Source organism: Harmonia axyridis, chromosome 3 (assembly GCF_914767665.1).
Source record: "Harmonia axyridis chromosome 3, icHarAxyr1.1, whole genome shotgun sequence".
Lineage (NCBI taxonomy): Eukaryota > Metazoa > Arthropoda > Insecta > Coleoptera > Coccinellidae > Harmonia > Harmonia axyridis.
The window spans coordinates 55,944,660-55,958,687 of NC_059503.1; the positions used below are offsets into that span (position 1 = coordinate 55,944,660).

General features: G+C 36.9%; 1 protein-coding gene across 2 annotated transcripts in view; it reads right to left on the bottom strand.

Moving 5' to 3' along the window:
• LOC123677201 (zinc finger protein rotund-like) overlaps nucleotides 1-14,028 on the bottom strand; it is a 295,742-nt gene that overhangs the window by 183,036 nt on the left and 98,678 nt on the right. The window lies entirely within an intron of this gene.

Consider the following 14,028-nt stretch of genomic DNA (forward strand, 5'->3'; position numbering starts at 1 on the left):
GGAATTTTGTCATAGCAGGTGGGTTATCCTCTCGGTTATCCTTTGATCTACATTCTCCCGCGGTTTGACGTGGTCTTTACGGGACACCCTGTATAAAAACAATACCAACAAATTGCTGCTCTTAGTTTGGTGTTATAGGTTGAAATATAATAGATATCCGCATTATCGTCATTCAATACTCGAATAAAAATTACATGGCATAAGGATAAATAACGAATAACGAGAAAGAGATGTTTACTTCTCTCAATTGAAGATAATTGTCAAGTTATGCTTTATCAAGGTAGTTGAGCCGTTCAAAATGCAAAGACAATCTTATTACAATAAATTTACAAGTGTTCATTAGTTCATTAGATCCATAAATTTCTCCATTAAAGGAGAATGACACAATTGATATGTCAGTCGGGACAACTTACATGAATGCAGTTCCTTAATTACGCTATGTTTTTGATTAAAATGGCATTTACTATTTGAATACACGTCGAGCTGTTGATGTTTAGACACCGTTAATCATTGTAGGAGCGCATTTATATTTCCTGTCATGGCTAAGTGTTGTTACAACTCTGAATTAGAATTGAAACGAAATTTCCGCATATTTCACTGATATCAGATTAACTTTACGCTATGAAAATGCAAACACTAAGAGATGGAAACAATTAATATTGATAATGATGGATATTCCTTATATAATCGATTACAAACAATTTATCGTTCAAATAATTGTGGAACAGAAATAAATTCTACAAAATCCAGATTGAGTTTTCTCATTATTTTTAAACAAATATTGAGATAAAAAATTGAAAAATTTATATAATTCATTAGTTCTAACTCCAAACGAAGTTTAATTGAAATAATTATAGAAGTGTAGTAAAAAATCCATTATTTTTCCATGAAAAACAAGGCTTTAATTACCATACTAAGAATGATTCGAATCAGATGAAATATGCATCATTTTATTCGATAACTTTTTGACATTTTGAACGCAATATCATTAAGCCTCTCTCATAGAAGCCATCGTCTCTTGTGGCAAAAATTGATATAGTTGATTTTAACAATCCTCTGTTAAAGCAATTTTTTCACCAGAAAAATTGTTCGCCATGGACAGAAACAAATGATAATCACTTGGTGCCAGGTCCGGGCTTTAGGATGCCATAAAAAGCTCGCGGAGCTTCAGGCGAGTCACTATCGTTGTTTGTGGTTTGGCGTTGTCCTGATGGAACACAATTCCTCTTTTATTGTTTCAGGGCGATTGCTTCCTTCAGATAGCCCAATTGTTGACAGTATGTTTCTGAGTTAACAGTTGTTCCGCGAGGGAGCAGCTCATAGTAAATAATTCCCTACCAATTCTACCGAACATACAGCAAAACCTTCCTGGTTGTCAGTCCTAGTTTAGCCACCGTTTCGGTTGGCTCACCGCGTTTTGACCGTTTTTGCTTGACGTTGTCGTAAGTGACCCACTTTTCATCGACAGTCACCAATCGCTTGAAAATGAGCCGATTCTGTTACGATTCATCAGAGATTTGGTCCTTGAGGTTTCAAACGGTCTTTTGTGTAATCTTTAGTTTTTGGGAAATTGAAACAGTGCTTACATGACAGTCGGACTCGACAATTTCCATGATTTTATCGACATTCTCGACAATTGGTCTTCCAGTGACATCGAAATTACCGGAACGAATTGACAAATTATTTTTAGTTATTAAAGTATCAGGACCATGAACACTATTGAAAGTTTCAGCCGCCTAGCTTGCATTTGCGCCTATATCAAAGAAAAACTGTGAAATAAACCTAATTTCCTTTTGCTAATGACCATCTTTGACGCGCTCAAACTCAAATCAATCACAAAACTGTCAGTAAGGTTTTTGTAGTACAAAATCTCATCATTCTAATGCCATGTCGTAAAACCCGATCAGACTCATACAACGCGAGAATCGATAAGTAAAGCCATGTATTGTAAAAATAATGGATTTCTTCTTACTTCTAACATAATATACTAGATTAACATGAAATAATTATACGAAGGACGAATGAATTCCAGCATCAGAAATCATCAAATATCACCCATAACATAATTTTTATGTGCCTTCAATAAAATATAATTTAATTATGTTTGTTAATTTGCTCCACTTCCCATTAGACTTTGAAAACTACCTGGCGTATTTCCATTAATTATTTCATTCGATAATACCCTCTCCCATGAAGATGTGAGAAGGTATTATTAAGGACTTAATAGCTACTTGCAACTTAACCCAATGGAGAAAGTTAGATCGGAAAGGGTTCCAAATTGAATTTTGAACATGTTACTATACTTCAAATATTATTTAATCGTTACAACGAAAAAAAAAATTGGGTTTGATGAATTGAAAATTCCTAAAAATGAATGAATTCAAAAAGGGGAACATATTCAAATAAGAAAGAAACATAGAAACCCTTTAGGATTCCGGAACCTACAGTATGAAGGAAAATACTACTAATAATGCTGATGTCTTAATTAATTGATCATGATATCGAATAATTTTCCGAGAGCCTTACCAGTTATTTCAGAGATATGTACGTCTAATTATAAATGCGAGTTCTCTAGGAACTAAAAAAAGTCGATAAATCGATTTTGATAAATCATCTGAATATTATACTATTTGCATAACTTGATTCGTACTACACTTAGCAAATAATAAGGTGCACGGAATCATCATCAAGTGGTTAGGTGAATTGGACATGTAATGGTATCTTCGGTCAGGGGCGTACGCAATTACGACAGCCGAGCTGAGGAACTTAGGACTTGATATGGTGCGAATAATCGAATTTTGCGGATTTTTTCTCTATAATTAATTTGACATCTGATAGAGTGGCAATTTGATTCGAAAGTTACGGCCCTTCGAAGTTACAAAATGTTCTATATTTATAACACTTTTTCTACTATGAAAAATCAGTCACTAAACATATACCTACGGTTTTTCAATGAATAAATAATAAATATCCCGCTATCTGAGCAGCTATCCCTTTTGAAGATGTCATCTTTGGACACTTGGCGATTACTAAAAACTAAAGCACTTTTGGGTCGACGTGAAGCATCTTCTCGGCCAGCAATAGTGAAACTGGTGGAAAGATTCGAGCTGTTTGGACAAGTTGGTGAAAAATATAATCCTTATACATCAATATCAACTGAAAATGTTTCTTCTGTTTCCCGAAGTGTTGACGAGAACCCAATATGAGCTATGAAGTTGTGTTATGTCATCAAGTGGATGATTCAGATAGAAAGAACGACTATGACATAGATTAAACTCATTTCGAGACGCAAAGTTAGAATTTTTATCCAGCAGCCACTGAACTTACCCACCAGATGAACTCTTTCCTAACGGTTATATCTTAAACCTCATTCGATGTCGTACCAAAAGTTGTCACCCTACGCCACTGAGGCAATATAGAGAAACTTCCACGTACACATAATTAGCCATTTCTCCCTTCTCCTTGTCTCAACCTTATCAATATGCACGTACGGTAGAGTCAATTAAGCGTAATTTCATATATTTATAACAGAATGATAATGGCGATGGTGACATTATAAAGTTCAAGTTTGACGCAACCTTCCACAGTGGACAGAGAGAGAGAACTCTAGGTTGCAATTTATAGGGATCTACTTAGAATTAGAAGTGCACTAGATGCAGTTGATACAAGGTCTTGAACGGTGGTTTTCTTGGAAAATTGATGTTTTGATCGAATTTATCAGCCAAAGACTACGCTAATGTTTGAGAAAACTATTATAAAGCCTTTCAAGTAGTCCATGTGGTCTCTTGTCCAAAGTATTTTTGCGATGACGAGAAATTCTCTCACCAGGTGATCAGGAGTTTCTTCCTACTATACCCACAATAGCTGTACTCGACGTTTTCTGCTTATTCGAGGTGTAGCATATTCTTGCTAAGGTACACTTCAGATCTCACAGTTTCAAAGTTCAAAGAAACATTTTGGAATGATCCAACCCAGGAAGATTCAGCCAGAGTGATTCTCTTTTGATTTCCTTTTCCTGAAACCCTTCTTTATGGGTATACACATTTACCAATGCTAAAGAAAGGTTCTTGTCAATTTCAAAACTGTGAGTAAGATAGATCAATATGAAAATTCGCATTTCCAGAATCATAAAAATTCAAGAATAATATTGAAACAAAATAAGATACTGATTGGTAGAAGAGAATCTTGCATCACGCAACTCACAATGTTATAAGGTTTGATTGTAATTTGGGTTTCGAACATATATGAGGTGTATGGGAGCACTAGTCATAGTCAGAATACAGTGGCTGTCCGATAAATATGACTCTGTCTGCCTTTTTAACAATTAGTCACCATTTTGAGGCAACCCACTTAAAATGGAACTTCTGATTCACTTCTTGGTTTCAAATGAAGAAGGCATAATGACTGCTATTACCTCAAAAATAAATGCATTTGTTTTAAATTTGGCCCATTTTCAGAATCCTTTTTACAGTCGTTCGCAATTCAGAAGAACAGATTCAGGAGGTTCCGTTGCACTGCGATCTAATGGTTCAACAAGCCCCCCCCCATAAGAGCTATTCTTGCCATAACGTTATCTACAGCTCGCCTTCCAGTTCCAGAGTTCCAATGTACTCCAGTATCAGGTATGGCTTCTAGGAGGTTACTTTTTCACTTCTACAAGTTTCTTGTCAAAAACAGATTTTGCGTTGGCTAGTGATGGCAAGGCATTTGGTCACCACATGATCCGGAGTTTCTTCCTCCTCCCCACAGAACCTGCACTCGTCATTTTCTGCTAGACTCATTCTCATGAGATGTTTCCTAAGGCGAAAATGCCCTGTGAGGAATGCAGTGAGGAGGTGTAGTATATATAGGGTGTTTTTTTCGAGGTATATAACTTTAAGTTCGCATTACTGTTCGAAATGGCGACCGATTTAACAACTTTCAAGAGATTTATTCCCAGTTTGTTTTGGCAATTCATCATGAATAGACTCACGCCTGAACAACGCTTGCAAATAGTGCAATTTTATTTCGAAAATAATGGTTCTGTGCGGAATACGTATCAGGCACTACGTCCATTTTATTTTGTTTAGCGATGAAGCGCATTTCTGGTTGAATGGCCACGCCAACAAACAAAACTGCCGCATTTGGAGTGAAGCTAATCCTCAAGTGTATGTCGAAAAATCGTTACATCCAGAAAAACTGTCTGTTTGGTGCGCTTTATGGGCTGGTGGAATCATTGGTCCGTACTTCTTCAAAAACGATGAAGAATTTTTCATTCTTGAATTGAACAACCATGATGTCCAGGAGCTGTGGTTCCAACAAGACGGCGCAACATGTCACACAGCTCATGCCACAATCGATTTATTGAAAGACACGTTTGGTGACCGCCTAATTTCACGTTTTGGACCTGTGAATTGGCCTCCAAGATCTTTTAATTTAACACCGCTAGACTACTTTCTGTGGGGCTATGTAAAGTCATTGGTCTATGCGGATAAGCCACAAACCCTTGACCATTTGGAAGACAACATTCGCCGTGTTATTGCCGATATACGGCCACAAATGTTGGAAAAAGTAATCAAAAATTGGACGTCCAGATTGGACTACATTCGAGCCAGCTGTGGCGGTCATATGGCAGAAATCATATTTAAAATGTAATGCCACAAGATTATCTTGCGGATAAATAAAATTCATGTCAATCGAATAATCCATCGTTGTTTTATTGCAATTTAAAGTTCTATAGCTCCAAAAAAAAACACCCTTTACTTGTTAAGATCCAGATTCTCTGGGATCTTTCGGTGTCAAAGTTTGATAGTAGTTTTTTGGGAATGGTCCAACCCAGGAAGATTCCGCAAGATTGTTTCTCTTTCGGTTTTTTCCTTCTCCTGAAATCCATTGTTGTATGTACATTTACTTTGGGACCTCCTCCACTGGATTGCAATCATTTCTTCAGTTGGTTCGAACGAGAAAAAAAAACACAACGATGGTATTCCGAAGGGTTCTGTTTCGAGAATGAATTTATTCATTTTCTTCGCGACACATGCGAAGTAGGCGGGGAGTGATTGCTTTCGATCGGAAGTTCGATTGCAATTAACGGCTTTCAGTCCACTTCCCGTGATAAACAACCCGGTTGACGACTGTACGTCGGATAGAGGGACATGCATAATGCGAAATATGATAAGAATGGCACTCGGCGATAACGACGTCGCCGTCCAATTAGGGAGAAACAGAAATCGAAACCAGTGCCGATCGCCCCAATTAAAACCTTAATGAGCCGACTACATGTCATATTTTATCGGGTTTATTTTATATTGAGATCGTACGCTCGTCGAGTTAAGAAGCTCGGCGCGGTGGCAGGACGGAGTGATCTCCTGCGGTTCTGTAACAGTAAGCCACTGATGGGTGAAATTAAACGTCCGATTTTATACGAATCGAGTCCAATCCTAGTGCTGCTAATTGAATTGCAAAGAGATCGTGGCGTTTTACTTTTTACGCTGTTTTTTTTTTTCATACAGATTGTTGGCACTGTTGACTGCGCTGTAAATTGAGAAGGTAATGTTTCTATTCGTGTTAGATATTTCTTCAATCCATATCTTGAAGAATATTGTCATTGTGACTCTAATTGGTATCGGCAAGATGAGGATAGATGCGAGATATACTTATTTGAAAGGACGAAATGAGTAACATCAAATAAACAGGGTGATGTTCCTAAATGATATGCTAATATTCGATTTTTGGAGTCATTTCTAAGGAAAAAACTTCATATGTATCTGGGAGAAAACGATTTTTATTTTTTCAAGTGAAAATATGCGCCAGACTAAATAAAATCTAGAGTTCAAATTCGTTCGGAAATGTATAAGAATTAGAAAAAGAATTTTCAATTTGGGAGAAAGCAGTGCTGTACAATTTTTTTTTCGAAAATATTCAATGCAACTGGTAAAACATATAAAACTGTTGGTACATCAGAAAATGTATCTTGATGCAGTGAAAACGTGTATCAAATTTCATATAAATTTTTGCAATGGCATCATTGTGCTTATAAAAAAAATATTTTTCCTGGAAACTTTACCACCCTGTATCTCAAAAGTTAGCACATTTACGACATAAGTTCATATAAAGATTTTTTCTTAAAATGACTCCAAGAAGCGCCCCCCAAATATTAGCATATCATTGAACACTCCGTTATTCAATATTTCCATGAAATATTTCAGGGCCAACATAAATAGTCTCGAAAACCAATATTGATTGAATTGAGATGCATAATGAAATTAATTGAAGCGAAATACAAAGATAATAAAAGATTACCAAGGCTATTGACTATTATAAATGAAAATAAGGAATAATAAAATCAATGGAAGTCTTGAAATATAATGCATAAAAAACTATGGTGAATACAGAGAAGATATTCAAAGATTTTAGCTAACCCCAACACTGCCACATAACTTCCTGGTGGAAGTAGAAATATCGTACTCGTTGAACATTAAATTTAGCTATTAGTTGTGATTGAAAATTTCGAATTACAATATGCACTTAATAAAGTCATCAACTCCAATTTCAAAGGAGAAAATTGAGTTTTAATAACAAGGACATATGTAATTCTGATAAAGGAAATGGCGATTCTAAAAATTTTAAATCTTTATAATAAGGTTTTCGAATTAAAAGACTAGCACGCTGTTGAAGCTGTCATCTTTCGAGATTTTAAAAGTAAAAACTACGCCATTCCTAAAAATGCACGCTTTAACAATGCATTGAAGTTGTTGAAATTCACTACAAAAAAGGGAAAATTTTTCAATCACAGTTCGCACAACTAAAGCACTTTAGGGTCGACGCAAAACACCTTCTAGGCCGGAAATAGTGAAACTGGTGGAAAATTTTGAGCTGTTGGGATAAGTTAGTGATGTGAAGGATCGAAACCGTGTGTGTCTCTCAAAAACAACTGGGAACAACTGTTGCAGTCTAATTCGATTACACTATATTTCGATTTGAGAGGGGTCTATACTGTTTCAGCGATCAGTTCAAAAATTGGTACACTTTAGTTTTCGCTTGGGACCATCGATTTATATGATTAGCACTATTATTCATTTTGAAGAGTTTGTCATTGCGAAAAGTTCTGATTTATTACTCTAAATTGAAATAAGAGACGTAAAAACGTATTTTGAATTCTTGCATGTGGTAGAAAAAGAAGGTATATCAGAAGAACGTTTGGGATTGCTTCACTCATCCTGAAAAGTGATGGGATCTCAAAAACGCTGAGGAGAGGGGAGAAGAAGTTAGGCAGATCACGAGAATACCACGTGGTATAGTACCCTCGCGTCCTCAGAACCATAGAAAATTTAAGCAGAATATAGGAAAAATGAGGAATGTACTGACGTGGCCATTTGCGCCTTCGGAGATCATGGATACTACTGATACTAGGGATGCAGGGCTTGGATTGATTTTCAAGTCAAGCTCAAGTCAAGTAGTAGTTTTTCAATCACAAGTTAAGTCAAGTATTTATTTATCAAGTACTTGAATCATATCAAGCTGCTTGATTTTCAACAGTTTTATCGTGTAGTGTCACAATCATGAAAAAATGATGAAACGAGAAGAAACCTTGCGAAAAACACTTTCATTTATTAAACTCATTGTATAAAAGAATCGAAAATATTTTTGAAATATAAACATAAATTAAATCACTATAAATCATAACAAAATAGAAAATAACAAAAAAACAGTTCCTTATTATTGAGAAACCTCCAGGCTTCGTTTGATTTCATAATTTTCCAACCAGGATCTAAAACACATGAGGCATCTTATAGATTTGTCGCCAAACCTATTGCGGGTTTTTGTAACTGTACGAGCAGCTCTGGAAAATTATCTTTCAACAGGAGCTGAAGATGCTGGCATTGATAAAAAAATCCTTGGCCATTTTGGCGAAGTTTGGAAAGATATTTCTGAAATTACCAAAATCTACCAATAGATTCCAAAGAAATAAGAGAAAAATACTAATAAAGTCACACTGGCGAATGCTTTAGTTTCTCGGCGCTCGAGGAATCCCCTTACTTAGTCCAAGCGCGCACGAGATTGCAGAAATATATGCCGTGCGGTGCGTGCATATCAAGCTCAAGTACTATCAAGTAGCTTGATTTTCAAGTCAAGAAGTTGGTTAAAATGTCATGCTACTTGGCTTGATGAATCCCTAATGGATACCTATAAACAGTCATGTGGTATCCAAGGGCGCAATTGGCGCATGAATCAAATCAAAAAATAATGTCAAGAATAATTTAGTGGAAACATCCGTGAATAAGGATAGGCGAAATAACTATTTTCGAATTTATAACAAACCACCAAATAATTGTCTAATGAGAGTAGTTATGGCTCGAGAACAAAGAATTACAATTCCATCTCGAAATGGACATTCGCAGACGCCCGGAGAGATCCATTCCGCGACCGCAACGATATACGGTTTCCAGATAATTGCGGTGAAATGTGTGCATATATATAGGTATATACGGTGTGTTCGGAAATGAGAAAACGAACAAGAAGAAGAAAGACGGAGAGAGACGAAGCGTTTGGGCGCCTCGGGATACAAGGAAATAACTCGAGGACAACGTGTTTATCAAATTACCCGACAGAGTTCGTAATTTAACAGAAGCGGTCGTAAGGCGGGGTATCCCAGATAGGACTTGTCCGCAGACAAGTTACGAACGGATTTGCTTCATTTCGAATGATGATTTTAGGGATTCATCAAGCCATGTGGATTGATATTTTAACCAACTACTTGACTTGAAAATTAAGCTTGTTTTGATTTGATATATTCATTGTTCGACTTGATATCAAGCTACTTGAAATTACTTGAGCTTGATATGCACGCCTAGCATGGCCAATATTTCTGCAATCTCGTGCGCGCTTCGACTAAATAGCGGGATTCCTCGAGCGCCGAGAGACTGAAGCATTCGCCAGTGTGACTTTACTTGTAGTTTTCTCGCATTTCTTTGAAATCTATTACATTATTTTGGTACTTTCAGAAATATCTTTCCAAACTTGGCCAAAATGGTCAAACAAGGATTTTTCATCAACGCCAGCTTCTTCAGCTTCAGTTGAAAGACAATTTTCCAGAGCTGCTCTTACAGTTACAAAAACCCACAATAGGTTAGGCGATATCTATAAGATGTCTCATGTGTCTCAGATCCTGGATGGAAAATTATGAAATCAAACAAAGCCTGAAGATTTCTCAATATTTTGAAACTTTGTTTTTTGTTATTTTTTATTTTGTTATTATTTAAAGTGACTTAATTCATGTTTCTATTTCAAAAAGGTTGATACTTTCAGTTCTTTTATACAATAAGTTAAAAAAATAAAAGTGTTTTCGCAAGGTTGCTTTTCATTTCATCATTTTTATTATTGATGTGACACTACACAATGAAACTGCTAAAAATCAAGTAGCTTGATATGATTCAAGTACTTGATAAATAAATATTTGACTTGGCTTAAGATTGAGAAACTACTACTTGACTTGAGCTTGACTTTGAATCAAGTGAGCTCAAGCCAAGTAGCTTGAAAATCAAGCCAAGCCGTGAATCCGTGAAAGGTGTGAAGCACCTTCTCGGCAGGCAATGGTAAAATCGAGAGTAAAACTGTTGAAAATAACGGGTGTTTTTTTTTCGAGGTATATAACTTTAAGTTGGCATTACTGTTCAAGATGACGACCGATTCAACAGCTGTCAAGTTTGGTTTGGCAATTCATCATGAATAGACTTACGCCTGAACACCGCTTGCAAATAGTGCAATTTTATTTCGAAAATAATGGTTCTGTGCGGAATACGTATCGCGCACTACGTCCATTTTATTTTGTTTAGCGATGAAGCGCACTTCTGGTTGAATGGCTACGTCAACAAACAAAACTGCCGCATTTGGAGTGAAGCTAATCCTCAAGTGTATGTCGAAACACCGTTACATCCAGATAAACTGTCTGTTTGGTGCGCTTTATGGGCTGGTGGAATCATTGGTCAATACTTCTTCAAAAACGATGATGGCCAGAACGTTACAGTCAATGGTGATCGCTATAGAGCCATGATTATCAACTTTTTCATTCCTGAATTGAACAACCATGATGTCCAAAAGCTGTGGTTCCAACAAGACGGCGCAACATGTCACACAGCTCGTGCCTTAATCGATTTATTGAAAGACACGTTTGGTGACCGCCTAATTTCATGTTTTGGATCTGTGAATTGGCCTCCAAGATCGTGTGATTTAACACCGCTAGACTACTTTCTGTGGGGCTATGTAAAGTCATGGGTCTATGCGGATAAGCCACAAACCTTTGACCATTTGGAAGACAACATTCGCCGTCTTATTGCCAATATACGGCCACAAATGTTGGAAAAAGTCATCGAAAATTGGACGTCCAGATTGGACTACATCCGAGCCAGCCGTGGCGGTTATACGCCAGAAATCATATTTAAAATGTAACGCCACAAGATTATCTTGCGGATAAATAAAATTCATGTCAATCGACTAACCCATCGTGGTTTTATTGCAATTTAAAGTTCTGTACTGTTGAGACGAGTTAGTGATATGGAGAATCGAAACCATGGGCGTCGTTCAAGAACAACTGAGAATATTGCAGCTGCAACCCGTAGTGTTAACGAAAACCCAGGTTTGTCGATTCCTTTTTGATCTTGGGAATTGGGCTATGATTGAAGATTTTTTTTTTGGCCGGAATTGGAAGATATTGATGTGGACGACGTTCATTTTCAAGAAGGCACTACTTAGCACACAAGCTACGGAACAATCAAATTCGCAAATTTGCTAATTGGTCATAAAAAATTTCATGAGAAGGATGTGGTGCTGTAAATGTAGCACTGGCAGCCATTTGACTGATATTTTTTCCCCATCGTTATTGTCATACCTTCCTCTTTACAATAAAATGAACATCCATTGATTTCTATTAATATAAAGTCGCTTTTTGAGATTAAAAACAAAACCTCATTTATTTACAGTTCAGCTGGTGAGTGTCCAAATACTTGATTCGTATTTTGAATAAAATCCCATACTGTAACGAACCAATGAAAGTTAAAAAAAAGGGTTATAGATCGTCATTTACAAATCCGAACATGTAGGGTCGCCTTTAAATTTCACCGGTTCGTCCGGATCCACCCGGAGCGCCATCTCCTGTTTGTCTAGCGAAACCGCCACATCGAATTTCGGTAGAACATGAGGCAGATCTGGCAGGCAGCTATCATCATCTCCCAAAAACCGCCGAGCGAAACGTTGAACACGGCATTAAACTTCGCTCTCATTACCTCGCAGAGTTAATGAAATTGTTCAGTTCATCAGATGGTAAAGGGGGATCGGCAGTGTGTTGACTTCTGCGTTGTTTCCTCCGGATAAACATTGCGACGGTGTTTTGTCGTGAAATTTCGACTTACGTACGGATTATCTTTTCTTTGTCTGGGGAAATTTGAGACAATGTTTTCTCACTAAATTGTTTTTACACGTTGCAGATCGTAATATGATTAAACTTTTTTTTTATTTGCTTGATTTGATGGACATTTATATGGAATAGTTTTTTTATACAATAAATGCAGAAGGCATTGATATTCGTCCACGAGTTCAAAATTCAAAAACGAGACACTAAGTGGCAAGTTTTTGAAAAGAACGTGTGTTATAATGAGCCTTCTGTACGAGTATTATACATTATTTGCTCTAATTCACTGAAATTAGAGGAATTTTTCTATAAATACCATTTATAAATTTTTGCATTGAAGAATGTTGGCCGAACTATTTTCTGTATCAGAAATTTGACAGATAATAGATAAATTCGTGACAGGAGAGTTCATCGAACCAACAGTATAATAATGAAATATAGATTCATAGGCATACCTACAAATTCACTTCCGCCTTTTTTTCCCGAAATTCCATGCTTTATTGTAAAAAACTGGTTATACATTTATGATTCAAATATTGTCCATCATTGGCCATTACTTTCTCTCATTTTTCGGGCAGCGAACAAATCTCGCGTTAAAAAAACTTGTCATCTTTTGAAGCGATCCACGAATCGATCCAAGTTTTCACTTTTTCATAAGACCGAAAGTGCTGGTCAGCCAGACCGTATGCCAATGATCGAAACAAGTGATAGTCCGAATGGAGCAACGACTTCCATTTCAACGTTTCCAAGTATGTTTTGACCACTTTCGCAACATGGGGTCGAGCATTGTCATGCTGTAAATCAATTTTTAACTTTCGGTGTATTAATTGCAGCCGTTTGTCTTTCAATGCTCGGCACAAACACATTAATTGCGTTTGATAACGATCGCTTTGTAATTGTCCCACCAAATACTGCGCACCGAATACTGGAAGCATGGCCGAGATATCACCATGATCTTCAGCTCTTATGATTAACGTAACGGACCCATTTTTCGTTTCCAGTCACAATGGGATGCAGAAATCTCTTCTGTCTTTGCCTTACAAGCAGCTGTTCACAAGCAAACAAACGTCGTTCTAAAATCTTGTATGGCACCCAATGACTACTTTCGAGCGTTTTGAAATGGCTTGTTGCGTCACTCTCAATGCTCCTGCCAATTCTTGTTGCATTTGACACGAGTCTTGTTCAAGTAACGCCTGCAATTCTGCATCTTCGAAAACATTCTCTCTTCCACAGCCATGCTGGTCTTCGACGTCAAAATCCCGTTCTTGAAGCGTTGAAACCACTCTCGGCATCTTCTTTCACTAAAAGCGGCCTCACCATAGGTATTTGAGAGCATTCGATGAGCCTCAGCCGCTTACTATATGATCTACAATCGACTTATTTCGACTAACACTAATCGCTATAGCCATCTATTTCAAAAGGTTGGAAGCAGAGTGTTATATCTAATAACAGTAATAACTATAAAATCTGTGCGAAACTGAAATATTCATGAACGAATTTGTGACATTTTTTAAGTTGACAAAGTATTTCAGATACAGACCGATGAACATCAATCCCACCAATTTTCATCATACATAACAGTGACATCTCATTCATCAAAAAAGGCTAGATATATGTACTTTAATCTCTTGGTAGAACGATCC